The 15,422-nt window shown below is 36.4% G+C and overlaps 1 pseudogene; it reads right to left on the bottom strand.

Annotated features, from left to right (window-relative positions):
• Nucleotides 1-14,029, bottom strand: part of LOC110509204 — a 31,634-nt pseudogene extending 17,605 nt beyond the window's left edge.
• Nucleotides 14,030-15,422: the final 1,393 nt, after the last annotated feature.

Genomic DNA, 15,422 nt, shown 5'->3' with positions numbered 1-15,422 from the left:
GTGTGTCCAAATGTGTGTGTGTGTGCTTATTCTCCGGGGCTACTCCCCTGATGTCTCCTTCGTGTGTGGGGATCATAGAGTTGAGGTCAGTGAGGTAACCTTTAGGATCCACCACCGTCTGTCCACTCACTGAGTCAGACACCTGAGAGGGGAGAGATGGAGAGAATATCAGCACAAATACACATACCAGGAAAAGTGCTTACTGGAAACCTTTGATACCATCTGATAGCATTTGATAGCAGCTGACCAGTCCCTACCATAGCATATAGGTTGGTTCATAACAGTCAAACTAGACACAAGCTTTTAAGTCAGTAGGTCTAAGTGGTGTGTTACGTGGCTAAGCCTCATGTCCATCAAATACCTCCATCAAAACATGAAATACAAGGCACAAATCAACATCCTCCATCAAAACATGAAATACATGACACAAATCAACTACCTCCATCAAAACATGAAATACATGACACAAATCAACTACCTCCATCAAAACATGAAATACATGACACAAATCAACTCCCTCCATCAAAACATGAAATACATGACAAAAATCAACTCCCTCCATCAAAACATGAAATACATGACACAAGTCAACATCCTCCATCAAAACATGAAATACATGACACAAATCAACTCCCTCCATCAAAACATGAAATACATGACACAAATCAACTCCCTCCATCAAAACATGAAATACATGACAAAAATCAACTCCCTCCATCAAAACATGAAATACATGACACAAATCAACATCCTCCATCAAAACATGAAATACATGACACAAATCAACTCCCTCCATCAAAACATGAAATACATGACACAAATCAACATCCTCCATCAAAACATGAAATACATGACACAAATCAACTACCTCCATCAAAACATGAAATACATGACACAAATCAACTCCCTCCATCAAAACATGAAATACATGACACAAATCAACTCCCTCCATCAAAACAGGATATACATGACACAAATCAACTCCCTCCATCAAAACATGAAATACATGACACAAATCAACATCCTCCATCAAAACATGAAATACATGACACAAATCAACATCCTCCATCAAAAAATGAAATACATGACAGAAATCAACTCCCTCCATCTAAACATGAAATACATGACACAAATCAACTACATCCATCAAAACATGAAATACATGAGACAAATCAACTCCCTCCATCAAAACATGAAATACTTAACTCAAATAAACAACGTCCATCAAAACATGAAATACATGACACAAATCAACTCCCTCCATAAAAACATGAAATACATGACACAAATCAACATCCTCCATCAAAACATGAAATACATGACACAAATCAACATCCTCCATCAAAACATGAAATACATGAAACAAATCAACTACCCCCATCAAAACATGATATACATGACACAAATCAACTACCCCATCAAAACATGAAATACATGACACATATCAACATCCTCCATCAAAACATGAAATACATGACACAAATCAACTACCTCCATCAAAACATGAAATACATGACATATATCAACATAATCCATCAAAACATGAAATACATGACACAAATCAACTACCTCCATCAAAACATGAAATACATGACACAAATCAACTCCCTCCATCAAAACATGAAATACATGACACAAATCAACTCCCTCCATCAAAATATGAAATACATGACACAAATCAACTCCCTCCATCAAAACATGAAATACATGACACAAATCAACTCCCTCCATCAAAACATGAAATACATGACACAAATCAACTACCTCCATCAAAACATGAAATACGTGACACAAATCAACTCCCTCCATCAAAACATGAAATACATGACACAAATCAACATCCTCCATCAAAACATGAAATACATGACACAAATCAACTACCTCCATCAAAACATGAAATACATGACACAAATCAACTCCCTCCATCAAAACATGAAATACATGACACAAATCAACATCCTCCATCAAAACATGAAATACATGAGACAAATCAACTACCCCCATCAAAACATGATATACATGACACAAATCAACTACCCCCATCAAAACATGAAATACATGACACACATCAACATCCTCCATCAAAACATGAAATACATGACACAAATCTACTCCATCCATCAAATCATGAATACATGACACAAATCAACATCCTCCATCAAAACATGAAATACATGACACAAATCAACATCCTCCATCAAAACATGAAATACATGACACAAATCAACTCCCTCCATCAAAACATGAAATACATGACACATATCAACATCCTCCATCAAAACATGAAATACATGACACAAATCAACTACCTCCATCAAAACATGAAATAAATGACACAAATCAACTACATCCATCAAAACATGAAATACATGACACATATCAACTACCCCGATCAAAACATGATATACATGACACAAATCAACTACCCCCATCAAAACATGATATACATGACACAAATCAACTACCCCCATCAAAACATGAAATACATGACACACATCAACATCCTCCATCAAAACATGAAATACATGACACAAATCTACTCCATCCATCAAATCATGAATACATGACACACATCAACATCCTCCATCAAAACATGAAATACATGACACAAATCAACATCCTCCATCAAAACATGAAATACATGACACAAATCAACATCCTCCATCAAAACATGAAATACATGACACAAATTAACTACCTCCATCAAAACAGGAAATACATGACACAAATCAACATCCTCCATCAAAACATGAAATGCATGAGACAAAGCAACTACCCCCATCAAAACAGGATATACATGACAAAAATCAACTAACCCCATCAAAACATGAAATACATGACACATATCAACATCCTCCATCAAAACATGAAATACATGAGACAAAGCAACTACCCCCATCAAAACATGCTATACATGACACAAATCAACTACCCCCATCAAAACATGAAATACATGACACATATGAACATCCTCCATCAAAACATGAAATACATGACACAAATCTACTCCATCCATCAAATCATGAATACATGACACAAATCAACATCCTCCATCAAATCATGAAATACATGACACAAATCAACTCCCTCCATCAAAACATGAAATACATGACACAAATCAACTACCTCCATCAAAACATGAAATAAATGACACAAATCAACATCCTCCATCAAAACATGAAATACATGACACAAATCAACATCCTCCATCAAAACATGAAATACATGACACAAATTAACTACCTCCATCAAAACAGGAAATACATGACACAAATCAACATCCTCCATCAAAACATGAAATGCATGAGACAAAGCAACTACCCCCATCAAAACAGGATATACATGACAAAAATCAACTAACCCCATCAAAACATGAAATACATGACACATATCAACATCCTCCATCAAAACATGAAATACATGAGACAAAGCAACTACCCCCATCAAAACATGCTATACATGACACAAATCAACTACCCCCATCAAAACATGAAATACATGACACATATGAACATCCTCCATCAAAACATGAAATACATGACACAAATCAATTCCCTCCATCAAAACATGAAATACATGACACAAATCAACTCCCTCCATCAAAACATGAAATACATGACACATATCAACATCCTCCATCAAAACATGAAATACATGACACAAATCAACTCCCTCCATCAAAACATGAAATACATGACACAAATCTACTCCATCCATCAAATCATGAATACATGACACAAATCAACATCCTCCATCAAAACATGAAATACATGACACAAATCAACATCCTCCATCAAAACATGAAATACATGACACAAATCAACTCCCTCCATCAAAACATGAAATACATGACACAAATCAACTCCCTCCATCAAAACATGAAATACATGACACAAATTAACTACCTCCATCAAAACATGAAATACATGACACAAATCAACATCCTCCATCAAAACATGAAATACATGACACAAATCAACTCCCTCCATCAAAACATGAAATACATGACACAAATCAACTACCTCCATCAAAACATGAAATAAATGACACAAATCAACTACATCCATCAAAACATGAAATACACGACACATATGAACTACCCCGATCAAAACATGATATACATGACACAAATCAACTACCCCCATCAAAACATGATATACATGACACAAATCAACTACCCCCATCAAAACATGAAATACATGACACACATCAACATCCTCCATCAAAACATGAAATACATGACACAAATCTACTCCATCCATCAAATCATGAATACATGACACAAATCAACATCCTCCATCAAATCATGAAATACATGACACAAATCAACTCCCTCCATCAAAACATGAAATACATGACACAAATCAACTACCTCCATCAAAACATGAAATAAATGACACAAATCAACATCCTCCATCAAAACATGAAATACATGACACAAATCAACATCCTCCATCAAAACATGAAATACATGACACAAATTAACTACCTCCATCAAAACAGGAAATACATGACACAAATCAACATCCTCCATCAAAACATGAAATGCATGAGACAAAGCAACTACCCCCATCAAAACAGGATATACATGACAAAAATCAACTAACCCCATCAAAACATGAAATACATGACACATATCAACATCCTCCATCAAAACATGAAATACATGAGACAAATCAACTACCCCCATCAAAACATGAAATACATGACACATATGAACATCCTCCATCAAAACATGAAATACATGACACAAATCAATTCCCTCCATCAAAACATGAAATACATGACACAAATCAACATCCTCCATCAAAACATGAAATACATGACACAAATCAACTACCTTCATCAAAACATGAAATACATGACACAAACCAACTACCTCCATCAAAACATGAAATACATGACACAAATCAACTGCCTCCATCAAAACATGAAATACATGACTCAAATCAACATCCTCCATCAAAACATGAAATGCATGAGAGAAAGCAACTACCCCCATCAAAACAGGATATACATGACACAAATCAACTACCCCCATCAAAACATGAAATACATGACTCAAATCAACATCCTCCATCAAAACATGAAATACATGACACAAATCAACATCCTCCATCAAAACATGAAATACATGACACAAATTGACTTCCTCCATCAAAACATGAAATACATGACACAAATCAACTACCTCCATCAAAACATGAAATACATGACACAAATCAACATCCTCCATCAAAACATGAAATACATGAGACAAAGCAACTACCCCCATCAAAACATGAAATACATGACACAAATCAACATCCTCCATCAAAACATGAAATACATGACACAAATCAACATCCTCCATCAAAACATGAAATACATGACACAAATCAACTACCTCCATCAAAACATGAAATACATGACACATATCAACATCCTCCATCAAAACATGAAATACATGACACAAATCAACTCCATCCATCAAAACATGAAATACATGACACAAATCAACATCATCCATCAAAACATGAAATACATGACACAAATCAACTACCTCCATCAAAACATGAAATACATGACATATATCAACATAATCCATCAAAACATGAAATACATGACACAAATCAACTACCTCCATCAAATCATGAAATACATGACACAAATCAACTCCCTCCATCAAAACATGAAATACATGACACAAATCAACTACCTCCATCAAAACATGAAATACGTGACACAAATCAACTCCCTCCATCAAAACATGAAATACATGACACAAATCAACATCCTCCATCAAAACATGAAATACATGACACAAATCAACTACCTCCATCAAAACATGAAACACATGACACAAATCAACTCCCTCCATCAAAACATGAAATACATGACACAAATCAACATCCTCCATCAAAACATGAAATACATGAGACAAATCAACTACCCCCATCAAAACATGATATACATGACACAAATCAACTACCCCCATCAAAACATGAAATACATGACACACATCAACATCCTCCATCAAAACATGAAATACATGACACAAATCTACTCCATCCATCAAATCATGAATACATGACACAAATCAACATCCTCCATCAAATCATGAAATACATGACACAAATTAACTACCTCCATCAAAACAGGAAATACATGACACAAATCAACATCCTCCATCAAAACATGAAATGCATGAGACAAAGCAACTACCCCCATCAAAACAGGATATACATGACAAAAATCAACTAACCCCATCAAAACATGAAATACATGACACATATCAACATCCTCCATCAAAACATGAAATACATGAGACAAAGCAACTACCCCCATCAAAACATGCTATACATGACACAAATCAACTACCCCCATCAAAACATGAAATACATGACACATATGAACATCCTCCATCAAAACATGAAATACATGACACAAATCAATTCCCTCCATCAAAACATGAAATACATGACACAAATCAACATCCTCCATCAAAACATGAAATACATGACACAAATCAACTACCTTCATCAAAACATGAAATACATGACACAAATCAACTACCTCCATCAAAACATGAAATACATGACACAAATCAACTCCCTCCATCAAAACATGAAATACATGACTCAAATCAACATCCTCCATCAAAACATGAAATGCATGAGAGAAAGCAACTACCCCCATCAAAACAGGATATACATGACACAAATCAACTACCCCCATCAAAACATGAAATACATGACTCAAATCAACATCCTCCATCAAAACATGAAATACATGACACAAATCAACATCCTCCATCAAAACATGAAATACATGACACAAATTGACTTCCTCCATCAAAACATGAAATACATGACACAAATCAACTACCTCCATCAAAACATGAAATACATGACACAAATCAACATCCTCCATCAAAACATGAAATACATGAGACAAAGCAACTACCCCCATCAAAACATGATATACATGACACAAATCAACTACCCCCATCAAAACATGAAATACATGACACAAATCAACATCCTCCATCAAAACATGAAATACATGACACAAATCAACATCCTCCATCAAAACATGAAATACATGACACAAATCAACTACCTCCATCAAAACATGAAATACATGACACATATCAACATCCTCCATCAAAACATGAAATACATGACACAAATCAACTCCATCCATCAAAACATGAAATACATGACACAAATCAACATCATCCATCAAAACATGAAATACATGACACAAATCAACTACCTCCATCAAAACATGAAATACATGACATATATCAACATAATCCATCAAAACATGAAATACATGACACAAATCAACTACCTCCATCAAATCATGAAATACATGACACAAATCAACTCCCTCCATCAAAACATGAAATACATGACACAAATCAACTACCTCCATCAAAACATGAAATACGTGACACAAATCAACTCCCTCCATCAAAACATGAAATACATGACACAAATCAACATCCTCCATCAAAACATGAAATACATGACACAAATCAACTACCTCCATCAAAACATGAAATACATGACACAAATCAACTCCCTCCATCAAAACATGAAATACATGACACAAATCAACATCCTCCATCAAAACATGAAATACATGAGACAAATCAACTACCCCCATCAAAACATGATATACATGACACAAATCAACTACCCCCATCAAAACATGAAATACATGACACACATCAACATCCTCCATCAAAACATGAAATACATGACACAAATCTACTCCATCCATCAAATCATGAATACATGACACAAATCAACATCCTCCATCAAATCATGAAATACATGACACAAATCAACTACCTCCATCAAAACATGAAATACATGACACAAATCAACATCCTCCATCAAAACATGAAATACATGACACAAATCAACATCCTCCATCAAAACATGAAATACATGACACAAATCAACTCCCTCCATCAAAACATGAAACACATGACACAAATCAACTCCCTCCATCAAAACATGAAATACATGACACAAATCAACTACCTCCATCAAAACATGAAATAAATGACACAAATCAACTACATCCATCAAAACATGAAATACATGACACAAATCAACTCCCTCCATCAAAAAATGAAATACATGACACAAATCAACTACCCCCATCAAAACATGATATACATGACACAAATCAACTACCCCCATCAAAACATGAAATACATGACACACATCAACATCCTCCATCAAAACATGAAATACATGACACAAATCTACTCCATCCATCAAATCATGAATACATGACACAAATCAACATCCTCCATCAAATCATGAAATACATGACACAAATCAACTACCTCCATCAAAACATGAAATACATGACACAAATCAACTACCCCCATCAAAACATGTGCTTCTTCACCTGCATTGCTTGCTGTTTGGGGTTTTAGGCTGGGTTTCTGTACAGCACTTTGAGATATCAGCTGATGTACGAAGGGCTATATAAAATAAATTTGATTGAAATTTGATTGATGACACAAATCAACATCCTCCATCAAAACATGAAATACATGACACAAATCAACATCCTCCATCAAAACATGAAATACATGACACAAATCAACTCCCTCCATCAAAACATGAAATACATGACACATATCAACATCCTCCATCAAAACATGAAATACATGACACAAATCAACTCCCTCCATCAAAACATGAAATACATGACACAAATCAACTCCCTCCATCAAAACATGAAATACATGACACAAATCAACTACCTCCATCAAAACATGAAATAAATGACACAAATCAACTACATCCATCAAAACATGAAATACATGACACATATCAACTACCCCGATCAAAACATGATATACATGACACAAATCAACTACCCCCATCAAAACATGATATACATGACACAAATCAACTACCCCCATCAAAACATGAAATACATGACACACATCAACATCCTCCATCAAAACATGAAATACATGACACAAATCTACTCCATCCATCAAATCATGAAATACATGACACAAATCAACATCCTCCATCAAAACATGAAATACATGACACAAATTAACTACCTCCATCAAAACAGGAAATACATGACACAAATCAACATACTCCATCAAAACATGAAATGCATGAGACAAAGCAACTACCCCCATCAAAACAGGATATACATGACAAAAATCAACTAACCCCATCAAAACATGAAATACATGACACATATCAACATCCTCCATCAAAACATGAAATACATGAGACAAAGCAACTACCCCCATCAAAACATGCTATACATGACACAAATCAACTACCCCCATCAAAACATGCAATACATGACACATATGAACATCCTCCATCAAAACATGAAATACATGACACAAATCAATTCCCTCCATCAAAACATGAAATACATGACACAAATCAACATCCTCCATCAAAACATGAAATACATGACACAAATCAACTACCTTCATCAAAACATGAAATACATGACACAAATCAACTACCTCCATCAAAACATGAAATACATGACACAAATCAACTCCCTCCATCAAAACATGAAATACATGACTCAAATCAACATCCTCCATCAAAACATGAAATGCATGAGAGAAAGCAACTACCCCCATCAAAACAGGATATACATGACACAAATCAACTACCCCCATCAAAACATGAAATACATGACACATATCAACATCCTCCATCAAAACATGAAATACATGACACAAATCAACTCCCTCCATCAAAACATGAAATACATGACACAAATCAACTCCATCCTTCAAAACATGAAATACATGACACAAATCAACATCCTCCATCAAAACATGAAATACATGACACAAATTGACTTCCTCCATCAAAACATGAAATACATGACACAAATCAACTACCTCCATCAAAACATGAAATACATGACACAAATCAACATCCTCCATCAAAACATGAAATACATGAGACAAAGCAACTACCCCCATCAAAACATGATATACATGACACAAATCAACTACCCCCATCAAAACATGAAATACATGACACAAATCAACATCCTCCATCAAAACATGAAATACATGACACAAATCAACATCCTACATCAAAACATGAAATACATGACACAAATCAACTACCTCCATCAAAACATGAAATACATGACACAAATCAACTACCTCCATCAAAACATGAAATACATTACACAAATCAACTCCCTCCATCAAAACATGAAATACATGACACAAATCAACTACCTCCATCAAAACATGAAATACATGACACAAATCAACTACCTCCATCAAAACATGAAATACATGACACAAATCAACTCCCTCCATCAAAACATGAAATACATGACACAAATCAACATCCTCCATCAAAACATGAAATACATGAGACAAAGCAACTACCCCCATCAAAACATAATATACATGACACATATGAACATCCTCCATCAAAACATGAAATACATGACACAAATCAACATCCTCCATCAAAAAATGAAATACATGACAGAAATCAACTCCCTCCATCAAAACATGAAATACATGACACAAATAAACTACCTCCATCAAAACATGAAATACATGACACAAATCAACTCCCTCCATCAAAACATGAAATACATGACACAAATCAACATCCTCCATCAAAACATGAAATACATGACACAAATTAACTACCCCATCAAAACGTGATATACATGACACAAATCAACTACCCCCATCAAAAAATGAAATACATTACACAAATCAACTACCTCCATCAAAACATGAAATACATGACACAAATCAACATCCTCCATCAAAACATGAAATACATGACACAAATAAACTACCTCCATCAAAACATGAAATACATGACACAAATCAACTCCCTCCATCAAAACATGAAATACATGACACAAATCAACATCCTCCATCAAAACATGAAATACATGACACAAATCAACTACCTCCATCAAAACATGAAATACATGACACAAATCAACTCCCTCCATCAAAACATGAAATACATGACACAAATCAACATCCTCCATCAAAACATGAAATACATGACACAAATCAACTACCTCCATCAAAACATGAAATACATGACACAAATTAACTACCCCATCAAAACGTGATATACATGACACAAATCAACTACCCCCATCAAAAAATGAAATACATGACACAAATCAATTCCCTCCATCAAAACATGAAATACATGACACAAATCAACTACCTCCATCAAAACATGAAATACATGACACAAATCAACATCCTCCACCAAAACATAATATACATGACACAAATCAACATCCTCCATCAAAACATGAAATACATGACACAAATCAACATCCTCCATCAAAACATGAAATACATGACACAAATCAACATCCTCCATCAACACATGAAATACATGACACAAATCAACTCCCTCCATCAAAACATGAAATACATGACACAAATCAACTACCTCCATCAAAACATGAAATACATGACACAAATCAACATCCTCCATCAAAACATGAAATACGTGAGACAAAGCAACTACCCCCATCAAAACATGATATACATGACACAAATCAACTACCCCCATCAAAACATGAAATACATGACACAAATCAACATCCTCCATCAAAACATGAAATACGTGAGACAAAGCAACTACCCCCATCAAAACATGATATACATGACACAAATCAACTACCTCCATCAAAACATGAAATACATGACACAAATCAACATCCTCCATCAAAACATGAAATACGTGAGACAAAGCAACTACCCCCATCAAAACATGATATACATGACACAAATCAACTACCCCCATCAAAACATGAAATACATGACACAAATCAACTACCCCCATCAAAACATGAAATACATGACACAAATCAACTACCTCCATCAAAACATGAAATACATGACACAAATCAACATCCTCCATCAAAACATGAAATACATGACACAAATCAACATCCTCCATCAAAACATGAAATACATCAGACAAAGCAACTACCCCCATCAAAACATGATATACATGACACAAATCAACTACCCCCATCAAAACATGAAATACATGACACATATGAACATCCTCCAACAAAACATGAAATACATGACACAAATCAACTCCCTCCATCACAACATGACATACATGACACAAATCAACATCCTCCATCTAAACATGAAATACATGACACAAATCAACTACATCCATCAAAACATGAAATACATGACACAAATCAACTACCTCCATCAAAACATGAAATACATGACACATATCAACATCCTCCATCAAAACATGAAATACATGAGACAAAGCAACTACCCCCATCAAAACATGCTATACATGACACAAATCAACATCCTCCATCAAAAAATGAAATACATGACACAAATCAACTCCATCCATCAAAACATGAAATACATGACACAAATCAACATCCTCCATCAAAACATGAAATACATGACACAAATTGACTTCCTCCATCAAAACATGAAATACATGACACAAATCAACTACCTCCATCAAAACATGAAATACATGACACAAATCAACATCCTCCATCAAAACATGAAATACATGACACAAATGAACTACCCCATCAAAACATGATATACATGACACAAATCAACTACCCCCATCAAAACATGAAATACATGACACAAATCAACATCCTCCATCAAAACATTAAATACATGACACAAATCAACTACCTCCATCAAAACATGAAATACATGACACAAATCAACTCCCTCCATCACAACATGACATACATGACACAAATCAACATCCTCCATCAAAACATGAAATACATGACACAAATCAACTACCTCCATCAAAACATGAAATACATGACACAAATCAACATCCTCCATCAAAACATGAAATACATGACACAAATCAACTACCCCCATCAAAACACGATATACATGACACAAATCAACTCCCTCCATCATAACATGAAATACATGACACAAATCAACATCCTCCATCAAAACATGAAATACATGACACAAATCAACTATCAATATACCCCTAGCAATGTCTGTGCCATTTGTTGATACTTTAATTATAAATTAGTATGCTCCATAAAAGGCAAGCAAACATAATATCACAGCATGGGCTTAATTATTTTTTCCTAAAATGATTTTTACAGAAGATGACCAATGCAGAAACAATGTCACTCAAGATCATGAATATCCAGAAACAAATGGCTTATTTGATCTTTTCCCATTTTAACTGAGAGCTGAGCTATTTTCCTCTATGGGCCTCTCTTACCTCTCATTTGTCCTTGCCCTCTGCCTTTTACTTGGTACATTCTTGCAAACAGCAACAGAGGTGACCTCTTTATGCATGAATAAGGACTGATTGCTGATTGAACAATTGTGCAAAGAAGTTAGGCACATGTGCAGACGAGGTTCAGATTCATGAGAGTTTTTTGTTTCAGCTGTGACCAAATGTTTAATTTTCTTTGGCATGATTTACTCAACTGAGTGTTGCGTATTTTGTAGAGAGTTGTATTTACTGTTTTGCTAAAATGTGTGTATGAAAGCAATGAGAAGTGACTTACAGTTTTGCAAAATATAATACTGTTGTGCTCATTAGGTTATGATGGAGATCAAGTGGACCCCAGTTTCATTAAAAGTGTCTTATCAATCATGAAAAACTGTAAAATCCCTTAGAATTAAGAAGTTGCCATTCTAAGGTCAGTCACTACTCATTAAACATATTTAGAACTTTTAATATTCAGAACATTTAAATACGGTAAAATACCACAATACTGCCAAAAAATAAGAAAAATATTGTGATATATTTTGGCCATCTTGCCCAGCCCCAATGTGTTTGTGTGTGTGTGTTTGTGTGTGTACTAACCCCCTGCAGTGGGTCCACGTGGTGTGCTTGTCTCCTGTGTTCAGGTGTTTGAAGAATAAGCTGTCTGGTATAGAGGTGAGTTTCTCATCGCGAGGGTTCCTCTGACGCTTCTTCCTGGCATTGTCAACCACTGGGATACTCAGCAATTCCCCCTCTGACATTCCTGACAGCTTCCTGCTTCCTCTACAGAGAGAGAGAGCGAGAGAGAGAGCGAGAGAGAGAGAGAGAGAGAGAGAGAGAGAGAGAGAGAGAGAGAGAGAGGGAGAGAGAGAGGGAGTTGGCAGCACAGTATGTCACAGCTTGCCACAAAATGTAATCTTTTCCCATGAATTATAAGTAATAGACAATTCAACCGAGTGCATGCTTAACTGAATGACAGCAGAGACAGATTACAATATGGAATTTATTGAATAGTTTGGCTGTTACAGGTTACTAGGAGGGGTGGGTAGGAGTCAGGCGCAGAGAGCAGAGGGTTCAGTGATTTGTAGATTTATTTCTCTGGCACAAAACGGTCACGCCAAATACAGGGCGCATAAACACTGACCAGCTCAAACACAGGGCAAACGATCTGGAGAACAATAAAAACACATCCACAACCGACAGAGAACACAAAAAATCCCGCACAAACCTAAGCGGGCCTAACAGTGTTAAATAGAACAAAAATCAAGAAACACAAAAGGAACAGGTGCAACTAATAACACTAAACTAACAGAAAAGGAAAAAGGGATCGGTGGCGGCTAGTAGCCCGGCGACGACGACCGCCGAGCACCGCCCGAACAGGCAGGAAAAAGGGATCGGTGGTGGCTAGTTGCCCGGCGACGACGACCGCCGAGCACCGCCCGAACAGGCAGGAAAAAGGGATCGGTGGTGGCTAGTAGCCCGGCGACGACGACCGCAGAGCACCGCCCGAACAGGCAGGAAAAAGGGATCGGTGGCGGCAAGTAGACCGGCGACGACGACCGCCGAGCACCGCCCGAACAGGCAGGAAAAAGGGATCGGTGGCGGCTAGTAGACCGGCGACGACGACCACAGAGCACCACCCGAACAGGCATTGGAGCCACCTTCGGTGGGAGTCGTGACATAGACCTCGTCTCTGAGGAATGCTCCTCAGAGCCAGATGTTGATGACAGGTTGCCCTATGCTGGGAGAATGGGGATCCGATGATGGGACTTCAGTTGGTGGTGGTGAGAGGTCGTTGGAAGACTGTTGAAAGGAAAGTGATTATTGCACAAGTGCCTACTATGCTGTGATGTACAATAGATAACTGCTATGCTGATAAGGTACCATAGATACCTGCTATGCTTATGAGGTACCGTAGATACCTGCTATGCTTATGAGGTACCGTAGATACCTGCTATGCTGATAAGATACCATAGAAACCTGCTATGAGCCCACCCTTCCTGTGACAGTGATGTTCTTGAGCAAACCCTTCCTGAGACAGTGATGTTCTTGAGCACACCCTTCCTTTGACAGTGATGTTCTTGAGCCCACCCCTCCTGTGACAGTGATGTTCTTGAGCCCACCCCTCATGAGACAGTGATGTTCTTGAGCCCA

This window comes from Oncorhynchus mykiss, chromosome 28 (genome assembly GCF_013265735.2).
Source record: "Oncorhynchus mykiss isolate Arlee chromosome 28, USDA_OmykA_1.1, whole genome shotgun sequence".
NCBI lineage: Eukaryota > Metazoa > Chordata > Actinopteri > Salmoniformes > Salmonidae > Oncorhynchus > Oncorhynchus mykiss.
This window is presented reverse-complemented; position numbering and strand designations above follow the sequence as displayed.